The sequence below is a fragment of the Sinocyclocheilus grahami genome, unplaced genomic scaffold (assembly GCF_001515645.1).
Source record: "Sinocyclocheilus grahami isolate Dianchi unplaced genomic scaffold, SAMN03320097.WGS_v1.1 scaffold13.1, whole genome shotgun sequence".
NCBI classification, from domain to species: domain Eukaryota; kingdom Metazoa; phylum Chordata; class Actinopteri; order Cypriniformes; family Cyprinidae; genus Sinocyclocheilus; species Sinocyclocheilus grahami.
In genome coordinates, this window is record NW_015505192.1 from 1,687,292 (window position 1) to 1,699,385 (window position 12,094).

General features: G+C 37.3%; 1 protein-coding gene across 1 annotated transcript in view; it reads left to right on the forward strand.

Moving 5' to 3' along the window:
- The window catches only part of LOC107599443 (retinoic acid receptor gamma-A-like), a 55,834-nt gene that overhangs the window by 11,701 nt on the left and 32,039 nt on the right, over nucleotides 1-12,094 (forward strand). The gene's annotated exons all lie outside the window — the stretch shown is intronic.

Consider the following 12,094-nt stretch of genomic DNA (forward strand, 5'->3'; position numbering starts at 1 on the left):
TAGGACGGAAATTTGCTGAATACTGTTTGCCTTTAGGTTCTTAAAAAATATTTTGTTTTGAGGTGTTTCTTTAGGCACTACGAGGGGTTACTATTTATGTATTTAATTTATTATTATTATTTTGTTTTATGAAGATCTTAGATGGCTTTTAATTATTCCTTTATCATTACATTTTGCTACTTTTCAAATGCATTTTATGCATTTTACCTTAACTTCCATCATAAAAATATAAATGTTTACATAGTGCTTTTCTAAAAAGTTATGTATTTAAAACAATGCATTTTGCATCAATAAAATGCAACATTTAAAATAGTGTGCTACATTACCTGTGATCAGATTTATGGTTCAAGGGGTCATATGATGCGATTTAAATTTTTCCTTTCTCTTTGGAGTGTTACAAGCTCTTGGTGCATAAAGAAGATCTGTAAAGTTGCAAAGACTAAAGTCTCAAATCTTAGCCCGCCCGCCGCTGCTCACTTAAGCCCGCCGGCCGTTCCTCACTCTAGCCCGCCCGCCGCCGCTCACTTAAGCCCGCCGGCCGTTCCTCACTCTAGGCCTCCGGCCACTGCTCACTCTAGCCAGCTGTGTGTGACGCTGTGTGTTTCGTTGTGAAAGCGAACCTACTTTGTTTGGCCCGTAACATTTCCGTCACACGCTTGAGGTATTCGGCCAATCACAACGCACTGGATAGCTGGCCAATCAGAACACACCTCGCTTTTCAGACCGATGAGCCTTATAAAAATCGACGTGTTTCAGAAAGGCGGGGCATAGAGGAGAAACAATAATGTACAGTATTTTTTTTTTTAACCTTAAACCACATAAACACATTTCATTACACCAAATAATGTTCTTTTTAGCAACATCATATGACCGCTTTAATATTACATTCAGTTCAATCAAACTAGATTTGTGGGATTGTGGGATACGTGCAGTATGCATTGTTGGATGCTGCACATTTTAGATAAAGTAGTAGGCCAAGCATGCAATGCGTAAAGAATACATAGTGTGAGCAGTATGGTATTTCAGAAACATGTGAAGGAAGGAGGAGAAGAAGAGAAAGAAAACGGTCTAATTAATTAAAAGAGAGGTGGCTCTTTTACTGTAATGTTCTTGGGTCTGTCAAGTTTTTCGTAGCTAGCTAGAGTTGTTCCCTGGAAAAAGGGACATTTCCTTCAGGTGTTTGACCCCAGAGAGAAAATGTTCAGCATTTTAGCTCTATAGTCACAGGGGGCGCTGTTTTACATCTGACAGCAGAAGGAAAGTGTGTGAGAGAGGATAGAGAAACAACAGATGGCTGAGAGAAAGGAAAAGAGCCATTTAACAGACATTTTATTCTGCAAAAATAACTTTTGTCGGTTCAGTACATCAAGTTTTTACACCTTATAGCATTCCAGAAAAATAGTGGGTTTCTCAAACCAGCTGTCACAGTTTTTCAACAAGAGATATTCTCTGTTTTTTTTTTTATTCATTTTTTTATTTAGCTAAGGTGTAGCACATTCACTGGCTCTTTAGATCCAGAATGTGTTTAAGAATGCAAGAATTTTTCTTGTTTAGACAGTAGCTTAGGGGAAAACACAAGCCACAGACATCTGAAATCTCATCTCAAGTCCTGAGGGGAGAATCTGTGATGGGTTTGGATGGCAGCAACAAAGCAGAAGACTATGCGTTCCCCCTCCTCAAAACACACACACACACAGAGAGATATACACTACTCGCCGTCTCCTGCTGTGCCTCTTTTACTCTTCTGCAAGTCTGAACAACACTCCAGCCTTTTAGATGTCAATCAGTACCCACCCCCCTACAGCTGCCCACCTAATCCAATAGGTATTTACAGAGAGAGGCAGAAAGAGAGAGTGAGGGAGGGGTGATGGAAGCACCTGGGGATGACGTCCTGGTGCGGTGGAATCCAAGACCACACCCTGCTGTGAAAACACACTGACGGATACACAATAAACAAGTCTTCTCTGTCTCCTGGTCATGAAAATGAGAAACATATTTCACCTTGCATATACAGACTGCCTGAATACGAAATTGCCTTTGTGGAAAACATGTTGTAATAAGTCACATGAATGTGTGAGAATCTGGGAAATGATCGGAGGAGCTTGACGAGGCAGATGTTGATTAGCATTGTCAGCTGTGGCTTTAGTTTTAACATCATTTTGAAGTAAGCGTAAAATTCGAATGAACCTTATTTACATTTTTGTTTTACTTCCAATTTTTTTGTCTAAATTATAAAACATAACTATTTTTCTTTTCGCACGACCTATTGGAAAAAGTTAGCAAATAGCCAAATAGGTGTTTAGACATTGTTTTAGCAAATTCACGTTCAGTCGCTCTATTCTGATTTAGAACACTGTTTCAAGATTTGGGGTCAGCAAGATTTTCTTTCTTTTTTCAAATATTTTGGGAAAAAAAAATTCCAGCAAGGACATATAAAATGGCACTGCACCAACAAACAGCATGTTCACAAAATGGCCACCACAACCACACCCACCCCCCCCTTGAAGGAAATGCTGTCATCTCCTTTAAGGGGGAGAAGACCAATCAGAGGACGACATCAATGAGTCTGCAGGAACCAATCAGCAGCAACCTGGGCAGACACACACAAACAAGCAGAACAAAACACAACAAAACTATAGGGTCGTAACACACAGTAATAAAGTGAACGATGTATGTACATTTACTTTTGTGCATTTGACAGATGCTTTTATCCAAAGTGACTTGCATTGCATTCAAGTTATAGGTTTTATCAAAGTTGCGTGTTCCCTGGTAATTGACCCCATGACATTGGCGTTGTTAGCGCCATGCTCTACTGTTTGAGCTACCGAAATTTAGTCACAAAATCAGAGACCTTCCCCTAGAAATGGTGATCTGTCTCATATTCTTATACATATTCAGATTAAAACAGGGATACTTTGCTTTACACCAGGACCAGTTCTCAACTGTTCTGTGGACTGCAGGGAAAAACCATGCTAAAGGCAAATATTAAAAATGGCAGACTCATTCAAAAAAATGTGTAGCAGTATTATTATTTGCATTTTATTGTATTGCATTGCATCAGTGTTATTTTAGTGTCATTGTTAAATTATTATTTATTATTTGTTACATTATTATAGTTTTTATTAATGTTTTGAATTAGTTTTTATTTTTATATTTTTTTCATTAGGGTTAGTCTTTTTATGTGTGTGTGTGTGTGTGTGTTTGTCATTTTTATCAAGCCCCACTCTATTTGGTCCTCCTTTTTTCTTTTTTAAAATCCTGCTTCACAAGTAAATGACTTGCAAATGGTAATTCACACCGACTTTTATAAAGGCAAATTGAACTCATTTTTTTGGAAACAATTTCTGCTTCAATCTGGCTGTTTGTGTCTCCAAAAGCAATGCTAAATGCAAATAATACAATATAATTTTATAGTTGTTGTAGTTATAATTTTTATTAGTTTTTATTTTTATATTTTCCATTTTCATAATTTTATACTGTTTTTTTTTTTCATTTTAGTTTTAGTACTAGTTTTGTTTTGTATATGTATTTGTAGTATATTTTTTGTCATATATATATATATATATACAGTATATAGGTTTTTATATACCGGTATATATTTTTTTCCAGTTAATGTTTATTTTATTTCAATTGTTTTAGCTTTAATTATACTTTTAGTTTTAGTTAACTATAATAATCTTGCATTGCATTACAAAACATACAAAAAATACAGTTTTTTTTTCTGTTTTCAGTCTTTGACATGTTAATAATTGTGCATATTGCTGGGCCTGTGCAGTTTTTCAGGGTCAGGTATTCAGTTGGTGCCAGGTGAAACCAGCCTAATTGATTGGTTGACTAGGAACACACTGACTTGTTGGTTTTTAAAAAAGGTGCTTTTTTTTCATTCCTACACCAGTAAGCATTCCTAGTCTAGCATGGAAATTCATGCTGTTTTTTTATTTTTTTTAATGTTTTTTTAGCATGCTTTTTGGCATGTAACACAGAGGTTTCTCTTTTCTACACAAAGCTTTTGGTGGTAAAACATCCATCTGCGGAGCTCCTAACACAGAGGTTTCTCTTGTCTACACAAAGCTTTTGGTGGTAAAACATCCATCTGCGGAGCTCCGCTGTTGCTTTGACACTGAGTATGTAAAGCAGCTGTGCACGTAGGGCCACCGGTCACTGTGTGGGAGTCTTACGTGCCGGCGTGCAGAAGCCGTTATCAGTTGATCCCTGTCATTATCGAAGCTCTTCGAACAAACAGTTGGAAGCCCATTACCAGCACTTACCATGTGATAGCATCTCAACTGAGCCCTCAAATGCTCCTGAAACCTTTTACCAATCAGGGGAGGAGGCCTCGGTCCAAGCCGCCAAGAGGGATGTTTTGAAAGGCTGCTTGGTCATTTCCTTTAACCAGACGGAGAGCGTGTGGCTCTAATCTAATAGTCCTGCTAGGGCCGTGCACGGTCCAGCTGTCTCTCTTGCACTCTCGCCACATATATCAATGATATTAGTTCCCTTTTGGCTTGCGAGCTCGGCTTTTTATTGTTGTGACTGGGGCCAAGCTGTTGTGTGAAGGCATTTGTATTGTATAAAAAAGAACAGCGTGCTTGTTCCAGCTTGTCATCGAGAGAAATGCAAACATTTTGTTGTTCGCTGCCCCCACAGGAATGAATCAGTACAGTCACACACTTTCACACAGTAAACGCATAAATATGTGCAGCCTACTTACTGCAGTCTTATAGTGCTTTTGTGCATGGTTATATAATTTGAGACCGTATCTGGTGATGTATTTGCATATGGCAGACGGATTTAAAAGCTCTGGGAGATGTGAAATTGGAACATTATATGATAAGGACTGATTTTAGGGCTGCACAATAAATTAAATAAATAATTTTGATTATTATTTAGACTGCAGTAGTTAGAAAAGTGATGATTACAGCATTTCAATTTTTTTAAATTTATTTATTTGTGCCTTGATTTTGCAGAGTTTGTGCATTTTTAAACAGACGTTTTGACTGTGTGAAAGCAGAGACTTTTAAATTAGTATATAAGCCTTTCAAGTAATGGTCTTAGGGATACACCGATACCACTTTTTCCAGTACTCGCCCGATACCGATACTTTTATTTTTGGTACTTGCCGATACCGAGTACCGATACCAATATTTTTTATTGCATTTGTAAATTTTTTAAATATTGGGTACAGAAACCAAAAGAGTATGTATAATGTTAGTTGGTTAACTTCATTTATCAAATAGATACAGTCAAACCAAAATTTGTTCAGACACCTTCAACATTTCTCACATTATCACAGTTTATTCGCTATAGTTTAGAAAATGGTAATAAAATATGACAAGAACTCAGAGTTACACTGTGTCAGAACAAATTCAGCTTGATAATGTAAGATAACTTTGATAGAAAGGTATGTAATAGATTACAATCAACCAAAAATTATTCAGACAGCTGTTAGTATGACAGTATTATTTACACAACTATGAATACTTAGTCGGGCAACCTTTAGCCTTAATGACAGTCTGTAGCCTCCTGGGCATGCTGTCGCCCAGCTTCATGCAAACCTCAACTATCAATTTTACTGGTAGTCCACTATATGAAGAATTTTTGGGTATGATTTGTCACAGTTTACTTTATTTTGCTATCCTCACTTACATAAATGAACTATAGTGTCCTGCACCCACTAGTAAAAAAATATTTTTAATCCAAATGATGCATGTGCTAAGTGAGTGAACATCAAAGATCACACAACAGAAGTGCGCTCTCTCTCTCTCTCTCTCTCCCTACCGTTAAGTAACTTGTGCATTGTTTTTCTAACTTGTTTTTTACATATTCAACCGAACTACAAACTTATGTCTGTGAGAAAGGTATATTCACTCAACAAGCTCGCGCATCTGTGATCGGTATCGGTGCATCTCTAGTCTTAATTAACAATTTTTTTGCAATCTGATCTACAAATTAGTGTTTTATGTTGTACTTCTTTTTGTTTTAGTACCAAAGTGAGAAGCATTGAATGTTGTGTAACTTGCTTGCAATGTAGATAGGGCAGCCATATACACTGCAATAAAACAAGGTGTAGATACAGTGTAAATATGAGGTTTATTTTAGTAGCTTTATTTATTATAATGGGAGAATTTTCTAGCATTATTACATTTATGGCTTTCTGTGTAATTTCTGTTCAGCCCTTTTGAACGGCTCTGCTAAGAGGACCTTTAGTATAAAACAGCAAAAGATTGAAAAAAGTACTTCTTTTAAAAAGAAAATTAATCTTTTTATTTTTTACTAAAAACAAACAAACAAAATTAAATGTCATTTTCATCAAATTATATATTAATTATGTAATTGTCAGTAAATTAATATCAATTAAAAAATGTATAATTGTGATTATAATGTCATGGGAAATAATTAACAATATTGATTTTTATCATAATCGTGCAGCCCTAAGTCATCACACATGAAATACAGGATCGTTGAAAGGGAAAGTGTTTACAAAAGAGGAAAATAATGGGTCTGTGTCAATAAAAGGCCAAGGCACAAGCACTACATTGTATCTTATTATTTACAGAAACATTTTCCCGTCAAAGTGTTGGCTTTCCTTCACAGCTGGCATGAGTTTGTGTGCAAGAGGGATCAAATTGAAATGCGAGCAATGCATGTGTCTGAACACTTCTCCATTTCCTCCGAGATTCCACCATCTTTCATCTCCACCTCCGCTTTCCTGCCAGGTTCCTCTGTTCCATCACTCATCACCAGCAGTACTTACTTCTACTGTAAACAGTCAGAGTTTGAGACGTTCTGGTGGATGAATCAGTTGATCTTAATATTCTTATTGTGCATTTTCCAATATGTTGTTTTTGTTGTTTGATGGTTTGACTTTTAAAGTCAAAGTTAAAGTTTGGCTGGAAGCAGATGAAGTTGGCCAATGATCAACATCAAATGGTATTCGAGAACACATTATACTTTCTTAATATGGCATATTTTCTGATTGAAACAAAATATTCAAAGTGGACAAAATCTAGGCCAGGACTTGATTTTATCCAGTGGGAATTGATTGGATCATGAACAGATGGGTGCTTTGCACCAGAATGGAGCCAGAAGTGAATACAAGTTTGCAGTTGATTGTGTAGGATTACTCCCAACACGACTGACACTCATGTTTGAAAAGGTCAAGGTCACCCACAATTATTTTTCAAATCTAGTCTTTCTTGGTTATTATTAACTGTAAAAATAATATTATTGATTTTTTTTGTGTGTTGTTTTCCAGTTAAAATATCTAAAAATATAAAAAGATTTCTTTTCACAAATTTTATTTTGAATATAACTGTCATTTGACTCACTGATCTGGCAGATTTTTCTGTTGTTTTTACCTTGTTTATACCTTAAAATCTGCCAGTACAGTAAGACAAAATACACTTATATTAAAGAATGATTTTCTGAAAATAACTTAAAAAAATAACTTTAACTTATTAACTATCAGTAAAAAATTATATATATATTCCAAAAAAATAGAAAAATGAAAAACGTACTCCAACAACTTTGAAAAATCATTTTTTACCTCATACACATATAATTATTTGCACTGACACATTGTTCACACTTAGACCCGAACATGCATTAAGGAAGTAAATAGAGTCAATTTTCATTTCATGTTTACAGACACCGTTTACTTTGCTGTCCTTCATTGATAGAGGCTTGTTCTGCTTTTTATTCTCTAGTATGCTGTCTGTATTGCTGTCATCACATATGCAATGCTAGGCCCTTTATGTAAAAGGGAACCCATAAAGTCTTTGTTAATATTTTGGCCACAACCAACTCCCACACTAGTCTGTTTTTGGGAGAGTTGGCGTAACCGCAGTCCGAGTGGGAGACAGAGTCAGGAGTGGCCTCACTCTGCCAGGTCATTAAGAGCTCAGTTTGGGAATTTTACAAATTGTTCACAAATGGAATCTCAGCTCGACTGACTTTATCCCTAAAATCCGGTGGATTACTTTCCTCCCCTCTGCCCCTTCTCTACTCCTCCACTCCTGTGTGGTTTTCCTTCCTTGATCCCTCCGTTCTAGGCAGACAGACTAAAGCGGAGGTGAGAGACGGTTTGTCAGGATGAGGTAGAGAGTGTGAGCGAGCATTGAAAGGTAAAGAGTCCACTGGCATGTTAGCATGATGACAGATGAAGATAAAGAGCGTTGAGAGGGGGGGCGGAGCTTCACTGCTTGCAACAGGCAGGACTGGGCACGTGCAGTATGAGGATTCTGCCATGGCGACTGGGAATGGGAGGGGCTTCCTAGTGGAAGTAGGGAGAGAAATTGCCAAACGGGGCGTGGCCTCAAAGTTAAAGAGAGGAGTGGGTAACTTTTTGCCAGTCAATCATAACTACAAAACATGTGGTTTCCAGTTTTGAATACCTCATGTCAAAAGTCATGAGAATACTAAAGAAGCAGGAATACTGGCATGCCGAGAGAGAGGATGAAATGGGAGGTGGGAGAGAGAAACAGGCACAGAGATAGAGCGAAGAGATGGCCAAGTTTGATAAGTTCGTGAAAAGTTTTACTGTTTCTTTTTTATATGGTGCAAAACACGAGGAGGCCGAGTGAGGACTGGAACAGCCTGTCTTCTAGCTCTGTTTTGCCCTCTGGTCAAGTCTTCAAGTGACACTTCCAGAATCTCGGGGAGATGTATTGTGTGTACAAGTCAGGATGAGCTTACATGTCTCCTCAGAGCCAAACATGTGTACAATATTGCTCGAGGTGGACACCATGATGAATGTCCGAGTAGTTTTGAATACCTCATGTCAAAAGTCATGAGAATACTAAAGAAGCAGGAATACTGGCATGCCGAGAGAGAGGATGAAATGGGAGGTGGGAGAGAGAAACAGGCACAGAGATAGAGCGAAGGCTTGTTTGAGAGATGGCCAAGTTTGATAAGTTCGTGAAAAGTTTTACTGTTTCTTTTTTATATGGTGCAAAACACGAGGAGGCCGAGTGAGGACTGGAACAGCCTGTCTTCTAGCTCTGTTTTGCCCTCTGGTCAAGTCTTCAAGTGACACTTCCAGAATCTCGGGGAGATGTATTGTGTGTACAAGTCAGGATGAGCTTACATGTCTCCTCAGAGCCAAACATGTGTACAATATTGCTCGAGGTGGACACCATGATGAATGTCCGAGTTTGGAACTGATTTAAGTTTAAATTTGAAAGTAGTTACATTTCAGTCACACAATTTAAAAATATTACTTAAAAATGAAATTAGTAAAAATACGTGATATTAAATTTTTTAAAAATATAATCAAATTTAACTTTTATTAACTTTAAGTATTTAAATGCTGCATGAAGACTTTTAATATTATTCATTTATTTATAATGTTTTTACAAAAAAAATTTAATAAAAAATGTTTTACATATTTGAAAAACATTATTTGTTTGAATTCATTTTTAAAGAAAATTTGGAACTATTTAATTTTATTTCTTTATTATTATTATTATTATTTTTTATTATTAAAATAAAAATTGTATTTTACAAATTTAGGAACTATTATTTATTTTATTTTATTAAATGTAACTATTTTTATTAATTTATTTATTACTACATTTCATAAATTTTATAAAATTACACATTTAATTTGACAAATTTTGAAACTAGTATTTATTTTAATTTTCATTCATTTTCAAATCAAATATTGAACTATTGTTGTTTTATTTGATTATTATTTTTGATTATTTTATTTTAGTGCTGGGCAATGATTAAATTTTCTAATTGCAATTAATCGCATGATTTTTCTGCAATTAATTGCGATTAATCACATTGTTATGCGCAAAAATTAATAATGAATTCAAAAGTACTGTATTGTGCACTTTTATTTTAAAAGTACTGCTGTATGAACAAACGTGCAATAACATTTGGTTCGCAAACACTTTAAACAAATAAGTTGCTTTTTTACAGCAGTATTCCCTTTACATAGTAGCAGTTAAAATATCTCTTGTAAATCTCAACTTAAACATTAATGTAATCAAATTAAAATCTCCTTTTCATATAACGCGTGTATTCTTGACACCGTGTCTACACTGGACGCGAGCGGCGTGACGCAATACAACAAAATACTATAGAAATTATATTCAGTGATACTGTTTACACTGGATGCGGTGTGGCGCGACCGCTAAAGGGGTCATTCACATGTCGCGCCTAAAAATGCGTGGGAAAACGCTAGCCGCACTTCTTTTTTCTTCTTTCCAAAGTGCTCGGTAGCTTGCGCTCCCGTTGCGTCTGCCGTTGCTAAGAAACCATGACCTGCACTCTCCATGACGACGCGGAAGTTTCAGCAAAGGATAAATGGATTTCTAGCGCTGAAAATCGCTTGAAGTAGCTCTGCTACTAAATTTACACAATTTATTTAAAAAAGACTATCCCTGTACAGCTATGATCAGCTGTTCCACCATCTTTGCTGAGCTTTCAGTGTTGTTATAGAAAGGGTGAAGGTGATTGGTTGGTTCTTGTCACATGACCTGCGGTGTGCTTGTAGCATTCTGAAAAGTTGAGATGTTTTTATCTCGCTGTGGTGTGGATGCGCCTGGAAAAAACGAGTGCGTTGCGACCGCGTCGCTCTCTATTTGCACGCGCTTGCCGCGCATCTACATTTGAAGTAACGACACTATATGTGAACGGCCCCAAAGTCTGTCTACAATGACTGGACGCATCACGCGACAAAGCGACCCTTGCAAATTATTAGAATTTTGTGTCAGTACGTCATAGATGGAATGAGGCAGCAGTCTACTGTCGGGGATTTGTTGTGTCGCGCCGTGCCGCATCCAGTGTAGACAGCATCACTGATTATAATGGGTTCTATATTTTGTTGCGCTGCACCGCGCCGCTGGCGTCTGGTGTAGACGGTGTTAGGCCCACCCCAAATGCTCTCATTGGTTGAGACATGTGATGACGCCCATCCCAAACCAGTACCGATCAACATCCCACCCCTCCTGTGACCCATGGTTTTTCTGCATGTGTATTCAGAGCCAGTGAGCAACGGACTTTCATAATAATAAAAAACTGTGTTAATGCGCAATAAAATAATTGCCGGCATTAATCAATTAATGCGTTAACGTGATGATAACGCGTTAACTTGCCCAGCCCTAATATAAAAACAAACTGAGGTGCATAAGCTTAGATCAGTGAAACTAAAGTTAATCAAAGTGCTTTCTACAATATATATATATATATATATATTGAATACAAAACCTGTGCTTATTGAAAGACAACAAGTTGACAAAAATGCTGAATCCAAGATTTAGCAAGTGTATAGCATAATGAGATATTTATAAGCAATAATTTTTGACCAAGGACACTACATCAAATAAAGGATTTTCAGCACAGCACCTAGGTTAAGCAGACCAGAATCTAGAATTACAGAACAGCCCCCTAAGATAAGCTTCAGATTGAGGTACTATAACATTTAGGTTAAATAGAATTAATGATCAGGATCTTTTATTCTGTCTTGCATCTTTGCAGGTAAACGCTCTTGTGTGGGTGAGTCTTTGGCTCGTATGGAGCTCTTTCTGTTCATCGTGTCTCTGCTTCAGAAATTCAGCTTTAGCAGTCCAAAGGGTCCGGATGGAGTAGACACCAGTCCTGAATTCAGCAGCTTTGGCAACATGCCTCGATTCTGCACTCTCCATGACGACGCGGAAGTTTCAGCAAAGGATAAATGGATTTCTAGCGCTGAAAATCGCTTGAAGTAGCTCTGCTACTAAATTTACACAATTTATTTAAAAAAGACTATCCCTGTACAGCTATGATCAGCTGTTCCACCATCTTTGCTGAGCTTTCAGTGTTGTTATAGAAAGGGTGAAGGTGATTGGTTGGTTCTTGTCACATGACCTGCGGTGTGCTTGTAGCATTCTGAAAAGTTGAGATGTTTTTATCTCGCTGCGGTGTGGATGCGCCTGGAAAAAACGAGTGCGTTGCGACCGCGTCGCTCTCTATTTGCACGCGCTTGCCGCGCATCTACGTTTGAAGTAACGAACTTGAGTGCGCAAAAGACACTATATGTGAACGGCCCCAAAGTCTGTCTACAATGACTGGACGCATCACGCGACAAAGCGACCCTTGCAAATTATTA